This window comes from Gigantopelta aegis, unplaced genomic scaffold (genome assembly GCF_016097555.1).
Source record: "Gigantopelta aegis isolate Gae_Host unplaced genomic scaffold, Gae_host_genome ctg2483_pilon_pilon, whole genome shotgun sequence".
Lineage (NCBI taxonomy): Eukaryota > Metazoa > Mollusca > Gastropoda > Neomphalida > Peltospiridae > Gigantopelta > Gigantopelta aegis.
In genome coordinates, this window is record NW_024532935.1 from 1 (window position 1) to 13,523 (window position 13,523).

General features: G+C 32.8%; 2 non-coding genes across 2 annotated transcripts; both read left to right on the plus strand.

Annotated features, from left to right (window-relative positions):
* Nucleotides 1-9,785: 9,785 nt before the first annotated feature.
* Nucleotides 9,786-9,978, plus strand: LOC121391449. The gene has a single exon (XR_005960364.1). It is a non-coding gene; the product is annotated as a U2 spliceosomal RNA (small nuclear RNA).
* Nucleotides 9,979-12,166: 2,188 nt separating this feature from the next.
* On the plus strand, nucleotides 12,167-12,356 carry LOC121391450. Its single transcript, XR_005960365.1, has one exon. It is a non-coding gene; the product is annotated as a U2 spliceosomal RNA (small nuclear RNA).
* The last annotated feature ends 1,167 nt before the right edge of the window (nucleotides 12,357-13,523 follow it).

The following is a 13,523-nucleotide window of genomic DNA, read 5'->3' on the forward strand; positions in this document are numbered from 1 at the left end:
TGAACAGTTCTGATGACGAATAATTTTAGACATTTTCAGTTTTTCCTTTTTGTCAAAAGGTTTTTTCAAAACCATGGTGGCTTGATAAGCTGCCTCAAAATCGAAAAAGACGATACTGGTTATTATTTTAATAGTAATAATTGATACAAAGGCATTTATTCGTATAATTAGAATTGTAATTTTGACTTTACCACGTGATAGTCGGCGGACTTTTCGAAGGTGAAAGTCGATTTTGTTATCTGCTCGAAGGTGTGCAATTTCAAGTATGCGAAAGGGTATGCCATTCAAAGTGTATGGAGTTTTTAGTTTGGTATTTTCTTTTCGTAGGCTAGAGAGCCAAATTTGATATATAAAATGCGCGTTTGCAAGCTGAATCGATTGTGCAAGTCCCATGTGGATAGCACGTAAAACGGCAAAGTTATTCACGTTCTGTCTGGGTGGCTTTTCTCAACTCGGGACAGAGTATAATACAGTAATATTATCTTGGTCTACTCATATACTCTTGATAATACATATATTAATGGCCACAATATTACTATTACTAATAGTAAGATTGTGGCCATATGGTATCATATTAATGTATCATTTTTATTTCCCAAAAGGTTATATCTTAATTATCTATTATGATATATTATTAAGAGTAAACAAAGTATTTATACACTGTATTATATTAATTGTTATTTCATTTCTATTATCAAAACAGTTTCATTTAATATCTGTGACTATTACTCCACTAGTATTGGGAACGCATGGTCCATATTATTATATCTGTTAATAAAGATATAGAATGACAATAGATATATTAATAATGTTATGTTTATATATGAGTTAAATATATACACAATATAACTTAATATATAAACCATTTATACATGTATCTGGTATACAATAGTCTATATAGTTAACATAGTATGTACTAATATATTACATACATCAGTATATAATATACACACAATATATAGATAATATAAACCTTACTAATTGATTACATTTATGTATGTATCTTCAGATGCTTTCCGTATATGGTATAATATTATTTCTATTAGGTAACTCACTTTGTCCTGGAGAAATACCTACTAAGCTATAGTAGATATAAAGAGTTCTAAGTGATATATACATAATGAGTATGTATTAACTAGTGGACCATTTCTCAAATATAACTAAACTCGACATTATTAAGTCCTCTATGACATATATTGGTGAAGTTACTCTTAGTACTCTTGATGGAACGGGTTACATACAATCACTGATGTTAACTTTAGTAAGTACAATAATATATTATTATATTGTTATTATTATTATTATCTATTATAGCTACTCATGGTATACCAGAATGTGATAGTTAATTATTAATCCTGGTCTATATGTATTATATGTTACTTTATTAATTATATATAATGGAGCTACAGAGTTAGGATGTCTGATCAACTCATTACAAATGATATCGTTTATACTTGAAAAATTAAGAAGTCCTATAACATTTTAGTACATTCTGGTGGATGTGTGAACATTGTTACTGGGGAGTATATGATTTTATATCTATGATATTTGAGTAGTGATAATTCATCAGATAAGTGTAGTGTATATAAAGAACGAATATATTAGTAATAGAGTCATCATCTACACAAAGTTATTACTTCTACTACATCAGTATATTATATCCATGGTACTGTTGATGAGGTAAGAATAATATGAATATTACTGTTAATGATATAGTGAGTTATATAATATAAATTAACTATATAATATAAATAAATGTGATGATCTGACATTAATTATTTTATTATCTTGTTTATTATCTTAGTTTTTTTGTTAAAACATCAATTTGATGATGGTCATCTCCTTCTAATGAACTAACTCCAATCAACTCCTAGTAATATGGTTAGTCTTTAGTTGATAATAGTTACTAGTATCATTAGTTTGTTCGTTAATTGTGATAATTACTAATTAGTATTGTAGTGTTGTTTTGTATGGGTATTTATTATATAAAGGATAGATACAAAGTATGTATATCATTAGACATGTAATATAATATATTATATTATATATAGAGTGTAATAGTATTATGATGATGATATAACTATACAACATAATATATCATATGAAGATACTAAAACATATCAGATAACAATGGACACAGGAATACATCGTATGAAACTTGTAACAATAACACCTGATTATTTCATATCAGACCAGAAAAATGATTTCACAGACTGTGATCTGGTGTGATATCTTGGTGTGACATATATTAAAGTTATTTTTATGAAAGATAAATCTTAAAGACTACATAGTAATGATATATTTTAATGATAATAACAGATTTTTCACTTTTGTTTTCAATATAAATCACTATTAGTAGATATAATAATAATAGATATTAATATAATTCAAGTAAAGCTCACATTCATAATTGTATTATTACAATAGGTCACATGATCTCCTCATATACTGATAGTTAGTAAGTATGTTGCTACATTACGCAGTCAACATTGAATATCAATGAATATACTAGAAGTTAGAGTAACTATAATATCTATATAGTGGTATATACGACTATAATAATCTATGAATATCTTTAACCAAAACCTACTTAAGCTTAACAATGGGTATGTTGAGAGAAGACCGGTACCAGTAATTGTTTTGCGTTCTTCTGTTCTCTTAACTGACCAATATGCAGATCAATACGTTGCAATTCAACAAAAATGTGGATAAATATAATGCAAAATTGTTGAGCACGACTTTGAGGCTAATCAAAAGGACGTCAGCGAGGATAGAAACTTAGGAATGTTGCTCACAACTTGGCAAAAATATAGATATATTTCATTCAACTAGCAATGTCTGTAAGTATACGCATTATTTTTTGATACTTATTTTTTTGATGATATAAGTACAAGTCTGATTGTGTTTAAGAATCAGGATATGGCCAACCCGTGCTTAGAACAGGCTTTTTGAATGTCATATCGCAAGATAGACTACTCGGTCTATCATAATGTCCTATCATCTTCAGAGATCACGTTCATCTGAGAAAGTTGAAGTGACATTTAAGTGTGGTATTTGTCAGAATAAATTCAACAACAAAACATCTATCTCTAATCATTGTATTGAAATTCATGGACAGTTATGCTATTCTATATGAATTTCTATCCCAACTCTCAGCCAACATTCAGAAATGAACATCCAACTGAAAACTTGGTGAAAAAAGAGTCCTAGAAACATCATAATCCGAATCTAGATATTGGTCTGTCAGGAAGACTCTTTGTCTATTGTTGGTTTGAGACAATATGGACCCCCCCCCTCCTCTCAAACATCCCATTAGCTGAGATGTCTTTCCCCCTTCGTGGCACTGCGCGGAAAGTGACGGAAACAAGTATATAGTGGAATACACAAACATCTGTTCCAAAGGGATAACCCAAATGGCTGATTGAAGCTAAGATCAAATGCTATCCATTACATGTCTAGAGTTGCACAAGTGGAACCCTTATTTGTTACCTATGATTATTAAAAAGATGCATATAAATACTGTACCTCTGGTGGAATCTTGCCACAATGTTATAGTTTGATAAGATATTCTTGGCAAATTACAGAGATTGCTCTTGATTGCGAAAAGAACTTTTACATTTGTATGTGTTCGTGAAGCAGAGTAGTCATAGTGGATGCAAGTTTGATAAAAAATCACAAAACTGCTAAACATACAACAAAATGCATCTTTCTCAGAGACCAACATATATATATATCAACTCATTTCTGAGGCCATACACTATTTCTTCAAAGTAAGTGACAAAGTATATTAAAACTCAATAATAGATGATGTTAACCACAAAAAAATAAGATGAAGTAATATTGCTTCCTTTATATATAGAGACTCCAATATTCTAGGAGAGAGTATATTTGCCAAGGTAAAATATCTGGGTGTCCAAAACTTGGTTTACTCAGCAACTGAGTACAAGATGTACATACTCAAAGTTTAGGTATGGCTACTAGGTAACATGACAAATGTCACTGATTAAAAGAAAAAAATTAGAGGAAAAATATACTAGTGCACTTAATGATAACATGTAATATACAAGATTGTATGATTTTTTTAGTTAATTATCCCAGATTGTAAAAGTATACATCCTTATTGTGTATCATTTTAATCCACATTTTAATATGATCAATGCACTAGTGACTATAAAAACTGTAACTAGTGGTTATAGTCAGTGATGCTTTGTTGAAGAGTGTCTGCATATTGCTTTGTGGCTCAATAATTTGGCAATAAGCCACAAACATTACTTTTTGGCTTCTTTATTTATTAGTTTTTCTCTTTGTGGTAACTCAGGATTGGGGCTGAACATTGTATTGATGAAACTATGGTAACTAAGGCCTCAGTGACATACAGAGGGGTAGGAATGAAGTTTAAGTTGGGGGGGGGGGGAGGGGGCTGACCTTATATTTAGTTTTGCATTATATTATTAAAGATCAAAAAATGACCCAAAAAATTAATTCGTCTGTCATTATAGGAACAAACTCTTTAGCTATTTCTAATAAGTTATGTTATCAGTACGGTCCTTATGTGTATGTAACAACATGACATGGTTTAATCGTTTTTTGGTCATAGTACTTTGTAGGTAATTTTTTAGTCGTGTAAGGTTGAAAAAGTGCATTCCGCTGTAGGAGAAGTCATTGGTACAGTTAGATACAGTCTAACACAATAACCACTTCAGTCAAGCCATTATTGTGTACATAGTTTTGAGTACAAATCAGGGGGGGTTAGTCCCTTGACTTAAAGTTGGGGGGGGGGGGGTTTCAGCTCCCCCTGCCCACCCCCCCCCTTTCCTACCCTATGTCTCAATTAGCATAAGTAAGCAAATAACCTTGACGAACATATCATTTATGCCATTGTCCTATCAATAATACATTTGTCCTTAACTTTTTAACAGGACGGGGCTGGTGGATCTACGCGATAACAACAATACTCGCTCTTCCAATTTAACTTATAGTTATCTTGAATGGTTGCAACGGCTTATAAAGAGCGTAAGGAGGCATGTTCCGAGCATGCGTATTAGAAAATTCACTATGTTAGATTAAAAAGTGAGTAGTGAGGGACGTTAAAGGTTAAATTTAGTCTATCACATAATGATCACGAAAATTTTTGTCCTAGGACAAAAACAATTCAACCATTCTTTTGAAATTTTTGGTTCTTTGTTGTAAATTTTGTCCTACCAGACCAAAATGGCTAATTCCAATTGTGCTAACCTTGGAAGAATGCAGTAGGCTGACAAACAATACTTGTATAATATCCAGGGAAAGTAGCAAAGAAAGCTGTTGACTGCAGTAACGTGTTACTTTTGAAAGAAGAGCTAAGAAGAAAGGGCAGTGGCAGAGAGAGAGATGACTTTGATCTGTTAGATAAAGTTTGTATATTTGGAAAAAAACATTTAGAAGAATACACTGGTATTAGAAAAAAAGACAAATAAGGACAAGGACAAGAGCATTACCACTCACTTCAAACATTAGACGCGCTTTTATATCCATCAACCTAATTATATAGTTCTTTTTATTAGTGGTGAATTATAGGCAGAGCCTAGAGAAAAATCCACTTGACTCTAGTATTGTTCAAAAGGATGCTCAGTCTCATCAGCTATAGCAATGGTGATATGTATAGTTATAGTAATAGCGCAACAGCTATAAAGCAAACAAGGAAATACTGGAGGTACTCAAAAAAATTTTTAAATAATTACCATTTAAAACCATAAATAATATTTTTTAATATCATGTCTTAATTTTTAAACATAATTATTGTCAATATGAAAAATTTGAATACATCTAATAAACAGTCAAACTTTTTAAACCAGTTAAAGAAATTATCTGATAAAATTGATGCTAACTTTGTAATTCCAATTACCAATTGCATGTTTTATGTATACCATACAACTTAAAAGAAGTTTGTGGAATGTTCTCTATAAAACACTGACCAGTTTACCACAACATTTCTTCCCAATGCTTAGTTAGATTTTATAAAAAAAAGTTAAATTTATAATAAAAAAAGTTAAATTTATAAAAAAAAAACATGTTGTGTTGCCCCAAACGATTCCTACTCGCTCACCCACTCAGGCTTCCACTTAGGCTCCAGGATTCCCTGCTATTGCTAGCTGGGACCGCCACCTGGCTTGGTAACCCTCGTCCAAAGACGAGGTAATCCTGGCTGGAGCATCGCCCTAACTTAAAACCAGCCGTACGGGATTCCAGCTCTTAGGGAATTTCGCATTCAGGAACCGGGACCACCACAAATACACCAGCCTCTTCTCGTTTAAAGGGAGACTACCAGCCCTATCCTAGTCGGCCTTTCGGATACTCCGTAGAGTATGCTGGTAACCATCTCAGAGGTCTGATGCATTGCAGAACGCTGGCCCACAACACACAACCTATCCAAGGTTGTTTTCGTTTCCTTTATATGTACTGCAGATTTTGTTTTTATGCTCTTGTGGGGCGCAACTTTGTTGGTTATGAATCTCATTAAAGGTAACTATGAATATGTTTAATGGCAGACAGCCACTGACGAGCCTAACTAAAACCAACTACTTTTAGTTAAATTTAAATATTTAAGTCACACAAAAGCAACTAAAAACCCATAGCTTCACAAGCAACTACATAATGGTTATTGAATTGTTGTTTTTAGAGAGTTTGCATAATTTGAAGGGACACATCTACAATATCCAATATTCACTATCAACAATGGGAAACAGCTTAATGTAATACAAGTGTCATCTTGCATACAAAATCAAAAGTCAACAGAAAACTGCCATCCAATAAGAGATGCATATTATTTTATTATGTTGATATATCTTTATCAAATTAATATTATAAATTAATATTAGTACAAACTACACATGCAGTATGACATTTGGAATAAATAATTAATGACATACCTTATTATATAAGTCATATACAAATAAAAAAATTTGTGATAACAATAATAATATTCATTGATTGTATGTACACTGTAAAAATTAAATTGTATTTTAACAATTACTTTGTAGTTTACATCAGTGGGTTACTATGGAAATATAGAATTTATGTGAATAACTCATTGTGTAATTTGTTGGCATGTAAAAGTTACAAATACCGAGAAATTACACAATGAGTAATTCACATAAATTCTATATTCCATAGTAAACCACTGATGTAACTATATATATAATATTATAATATAACAATTTAATTTATATAGTGTATCAGTAGTTATATAAAAACTTCCATACAATTTCATAATGAATCACATTATGCTTACCGTTATATATTAATATATATATATATATATATATATATATATATATATATATAACAAATGACTTTGCTCTTTAACTGATATATACCCCGTCTAAATGTGATGTTATTTCCAACTTCTCACTCAACTATGACTTCTGCAAGTCATTGAGGTGACCTTATTGATCGACGTGGAATTTATCAATGTGTGGAACACGTGCTCAAAAGCAACTGCATATATATCAGCAGATAAAATTAACAAATTCACTTATTAGCATAGAGGTAGGAAGATAGTAGGGATTAGGGGGGGGGCTAAAATGTTATCAGTAGTAATAACTGTTCCATGAGCAGGGGGTTGCATTCCCAGAAGTTTTAGTTTGAAAACCTTGTAAAATTATGTTAAATGATAACAGATGATTATGACTGAATTAAAGAAATGACATATATACACATGACCTAATAAAATATGTTGATAATGTCCAAAATAGTTTGCACGTCTCTCATTGCTGGTTACAAAAACCTTTGCGATACTTAATAAATTAATGATTATTTTTTAAAAAAGAGTAACTTTATGTCACTGACATAACACAATGCTTTTTTAGTGATAGATATATAACAGAATGTCTTACTATACTGTGGTTACTATAGTTTCATTTATAACATAATAAAGAGCTAGTATAAACTGTATGTTCTTCATTATAACAATGGAAAATATTTTACAGCAAGCAAGTACTAATTATATGTCAATATATTATCGTTATGTGCTATATTGACTATACTAGTAGTTAATGGAGCTTGTGAGCTATATAGCTATTTTGATGAGAATGATTACAAACAGAAGTATTGCTGAAATCAGACTTGAATAACCAAAGATATTATAAAAGTTATGTGGTAACACATTGTGTAAAAAACTTGATCAAAGTCTCTAAAAAGATCTGTTAAGTTGAACCTTGGATCAGTACATATTATTGTTTGTGGAGGTTTTGTTATTTTGGTAGTGCTTCATTTATTAACTGTCTGTTGTCTTTGTCCATCATGTCATCGTCAGTGTCAATGTTGTCATCATTGTCACTATCATCTCCTCAATTATGAATTCTCCTCAATAAATATGTCTTTTCAAAGTAATCAATTACTACATCCACAAAATGTCTACAATAATTCATCCACATGTCAGTTATTGTGTATGTAAATCCATCAGGGGTAAGCCGTTCAATTTCTGGTAAGTTGTATCTTATTATGTTTAGCCTTTCACAGAAGCCCATGCTAAACTCGTATTGGATTGAGTTCACAATGGGCTACTGGTAACCTTAAAGCTGTATGTCTGTGTGAATGTGCTGCTTCATCAGTAAGGTACAGAAGTGTTGGTCTGTGTTGTTTTACTTTCTCTAGTAATGTCTTTGATCATAAAGATCATATGAAAAGCAAAATATTACACTTCAGTGAAATGCTTCATCAACCCTACAATGATAGCATTGTAAGCATACAATGTCATTATTTGACATACATGCAATTTCTTGCAGATGAATCTCTGTGTACATATCACATTTGTGCCAAAATCATCATACTATTAACAATACCAATATGTAATTATCTAGGGTCTTTAATTCAATGTCCTAAACAAAAATGCTGGTATATATCATACAAATATTGTGTTAACTTTTGACAATTATATTTGCTTCATCACTATCTCCCTCTTTGGTATTTAAAAAAAGCTTGAGATTTCCATACATAGTAATAAAATATCAGGTAGACTGATATTCAGTAACAAAGAATACTCCAAACAATCTCGTAAAATATGAATGTTCAACATTAAACATCAAAACTTCCTTTATTTCTTCAAAATGAGGTTGATTATATCAGCGTAATGTTTTTTAAAAAATGATTACATCAGTGGTTGTAACATCCTTCATTAGTTTACCATTAAAAACACTACACCAAAAGCTTCTATGATTAAAAAAGAAAATTGACATGCTAAAAAAATAAAAGATCTTCTAGTCTTGTTTTTTTTCAACTTCAGGAAAAAAGATTAATGAGATTTGCAAAGTTTGGCTTGTAAAGATTAATAAGTTCATTGTAAATATTTGTAGATGATAGCACAAAACTGGTACAAGTGATTAATATCATGTAAATCTTTGCCTAAAAATGATTTATTGAATAGTTTAACTAAATCATGACATAGAAGAAGAGATGTAAAGATAAAAATTGTACGAAAGCTATTACTTAACAAAAAATAGAGTAGTTATTTACAGGACATTGCAATATTACACATTACAAAGATTTCTAATATTGCTCAAATTCCTCCGCAACACACCCCTCTGCTAATTTTTGCCACACCTTTTTCTATGCTATACACAATATAAAACAACATGTGTGAATATAAGAATACAACATTGTTACAAGCATGTGTGTATATTCTTAATCAAAACAAGACTTGACACATGACAATTCACAAAGCTATTCATTGAAAGCACTACTATTTGTCCCCTAAGAGCAAACTGTATTGTATAACTATAAAAACAGCTGTAAAACTTTGTGAAGGCATCGCTTCTCGGCCTATCGGCTAAGATCAAGTAGAAAGAAACTGTTCTTTCGAGTTTAATAGCTCGAATGAGGATAATGCGTCCTCAAGCTATTAATCCCAATTTTTCTACTAGGAGTTGTGTGTGAAGCTTGCTTCCCTCACTCCACGGGTTGCCCTGGTATTGCAGTACATCCAGGTGTGGCCCCACTTCCCCTTATAGGGGATAATTTTTCAGATAACTATGATAAATTTTTAAACAATATCTTAAAGTTAGATGAACCTACTTTTCCATATGGTCGATGATGGTAATCTGGAAGCCCAAACTATTGTAGGCATTGCATATAATATGCCTAGTGTACTCTTAACTGACATATATGCAGATCAATACATTGCAATTAAACAAAAATGTGGATTGTGGTAGAACGAGTCCAAACTAGGAATGGGAAGTATATTTCACAAAATAGCCACAATCACTACTCAGCATATCAGCTTATGAGTGGGAGTGCTTGAGTCATGAGACCTGTCAAGTAAAAAGAACACTAAAAATACTAAAGATTGGTCCTAATTACACCAATTTGTTTAAAAAGCTATGTGTTACCAAATAAACAAAATCTGGAAGAGCTATCAGCTGACCATACAATTAAGTATCCTCTAAAACTCAAGACTTATTTTATCTGTATTTGTTGGTTATGTATCTGTTATTCCCTCCTGGTTTTCCTATAGGGGGTTAGGCTGGCAACAGCTACATTATATTTTCCATTTTGTATAGCTTTCTCTTTCTATTTTAATGACAAGAAGTTTTCAACTGTTCCTTCAAGTTTAATCACTTGATTTATTGAGAAGTGATCGAGGGATTTATCTCACAAGACCCCTGTAACAGGAACAGCTGACAGCTTAACAATTAGTTCATCTCAATGCGAATTTGTAAGAGAAGTCTCAGTCAACACATAAGAACCCAACATCCAGCTGAAGCCACTGACAAAAGAGACCAGGAGGCATCATAATCCAATCAAACCTTTGGTCTGCCCAACAGCATTACAACACCTTGGTCCCTCCTCCAACATCAAATTGGCTGAAATAATTGGCACAAAAAATGCCAAACAAGTCGGTAGCACAAGATCATCTTTTTAAGAAACAACCCAAATTGGCTGTCTGAGGCACAAGTTACCTCATGTGATCTACCATCTCAAAACGAAACTCTATCTAGCCTATCCCTAGAAGGAAGAACTATCACACCTTCTGACATTACAATAAACCAACTCCAACAAACCCTCCTTCAGAGGAGGCCATAAGTTATAATTGTTAGAAAGGTTCTGTAAACATTAATGCAGTCCTCTTTATACCCTTTATCTCTTTCAATGTAAACTCAACACCAATAACTCAAACCCCCTTGTCCACCTAATCAGATCACTTCTGGGGATCCTTCACCGTCCAAGGACAACAATCAAGGTACCTCAAACCCACTAAACATAATGGACATTAACAGCTCTACCAAGACACAACCCATCAAGCAAGACTCTCCCAGATGCTACAAGCTAAGGACCAAGGCCGTGCTTTCCATCATATTAGTAAATCTCCAGTCAGTAGCGACTGGATTCAGGATGGGAAGTATTTGTCTTTCGCGGAATACAGGTTTGCCATCAGAGCCCGTCTTAACATCTTACCAACCAAGACGTGGCAAGAAGGGGGGGGAAGTCTCAATTGGACACAAAATGTCGAAAGTGCAAACTCCAACCAGAAACTCTGGGACATATGCTAAACGCCTGTACACCAAATACTGGCCTAATGAGGGAAAGACACAATAAGATCTTGGAGAGACTGATAAAAGCCGTCCCTATGATCTAGGGGACAAGTTTAAGGAACAAAAGCCGTTGGGTTTTCCAGGTGACCTCAGACCGGATCTAGTAGTCCATAATCGCAAATCTGGTGAAGTTACCATAATAGATGTGACGATCCCTTTTGAGAGTGATAAGGACGCCTCTGATAAAGCTAGGAACGAGAAGGCTCAAAAATATTCTCCCCTGGTGACCTGGTACCAAGAGCAGGAGCACAATAAAAACGTCTACTATGAGACTTTTGTAGTAGGTGCACTGGGATCTTGGGACCCTCTAAACAAAACCACCCTATCAAGACTAAAGATTGGTAAACAGTTATGCGAAGCTCTTTAAGAAACTATGTGTTATTGACTCAATCAAAGGATCATACAGATTTGGATCTCTAGCCAATAATCCAACTTAATATCCTGGAAAATTAAAACTTACCTTATACAATATTCTATCATATTTTATTTATTTTGTTTTGTTTCCTATAACTTGTTGTTTTTTTTTTCCTATTCTATCGAGGGGCTTGGCTGGCGACAGCCACACTATACTTTGTTTTCCACTTTGTTTGTGTATAGCCCTGTCTTTATTGTATTTATAAGAAAGAATTGTTTAAAACTGTTCTTTCGAGTTTAATAGCTCGAATGAGGATAATGCATCCTCAAGCTATTAACCCCAATTTTTCTACTAGGAGTTGTGTGTGAAGCTTGCTTCCCTCACTCCACGGGTTGCCCTGGTATTGCAGTACATCCAGGTGTGGCCCACTTCCCCTTATAGGGATAATTTTTAGCTTTCTCTTTCTATTTTAATGACAAGAATGTTTTCAACTGTTCCTTCAAGTTTAATCACTTGATTTATTGAGAAGTGATCGAGGGATTTATCTCACAAGACCCCTGTAACAGGAACAGTAAAGCTGGATGAACCTACTCTTTGTCTATAAGTACTTTCCATACGGTCGATGACGATAATCTAGAAGCCCAAAATATTGTAGGTATTTGTATATAATATGCCTAGTGTATAACTCTCCTCTCTATTGTACCTTCTCTTTTAGGCTATTACTTAAAGTAACTAATATGTTGTTTATTTTATCCCATTTTAGCTCAAAGATCTACCAATCACTATAAAATGTATGTATATAGTTAATGTTAAAACATATCTGGTAGATATTTATGGATGCGTTTGTTAGCACTCAACATCAATTCCGTACCCTCATGTAATAGGTCTAGGTTAAGATTTAAGTTACAGTGATCAGTAGGTGAGACAGTTGAGATGAAAAATCAGTCCTACCTTATACACGACTAAATAGTCATGATGGACAAGCAATACAATGTGGAAGATGTTTTCCTGTATGAGTCATTGCGATGTGTATACTTTCATAAGATTGTTGATCCTTTATCATCTGATATACCAGCTGTTGCTGCTATAGACCAATGTGTCATTTTTGTGGACTCCAACCCCTCAAGTCTATTGAGAGTCTGATGGACAAGCAATTTATGATTTCATTGGAAAGTGTTTTATAGCTATAGACATTGTGGACAAAGCAAGCTATTGAGAGAGGTAAGGAGGACATCTCTCTATTTATTTAAAGATCTCTCCTTTCTCTCTCTCTCTTCTCTCTTCTCTCTAAATTTCTACATCACTTCATAGAATATTCTACCAGATATGTTTTATTAAATATAACTATATACTCACATAGTGATTGGTAGATCTTTGATCTTCCTTGTGACAAAATGACAGTAGATGATTTTGCTATTGGTATTGATGAAAGTTCTTTAGCAGATTTTGAATTTCCAGATGATTTTATCTTGGATATGTCGACAGCTATTGACTCCACCCACACAGCTTGTATCTAAAATATACTATCTATTATTTATAATTGATGGCAATCCTAACTTATTTATTTTGCATTTATATTATTAGACAAGTATTACAGATTA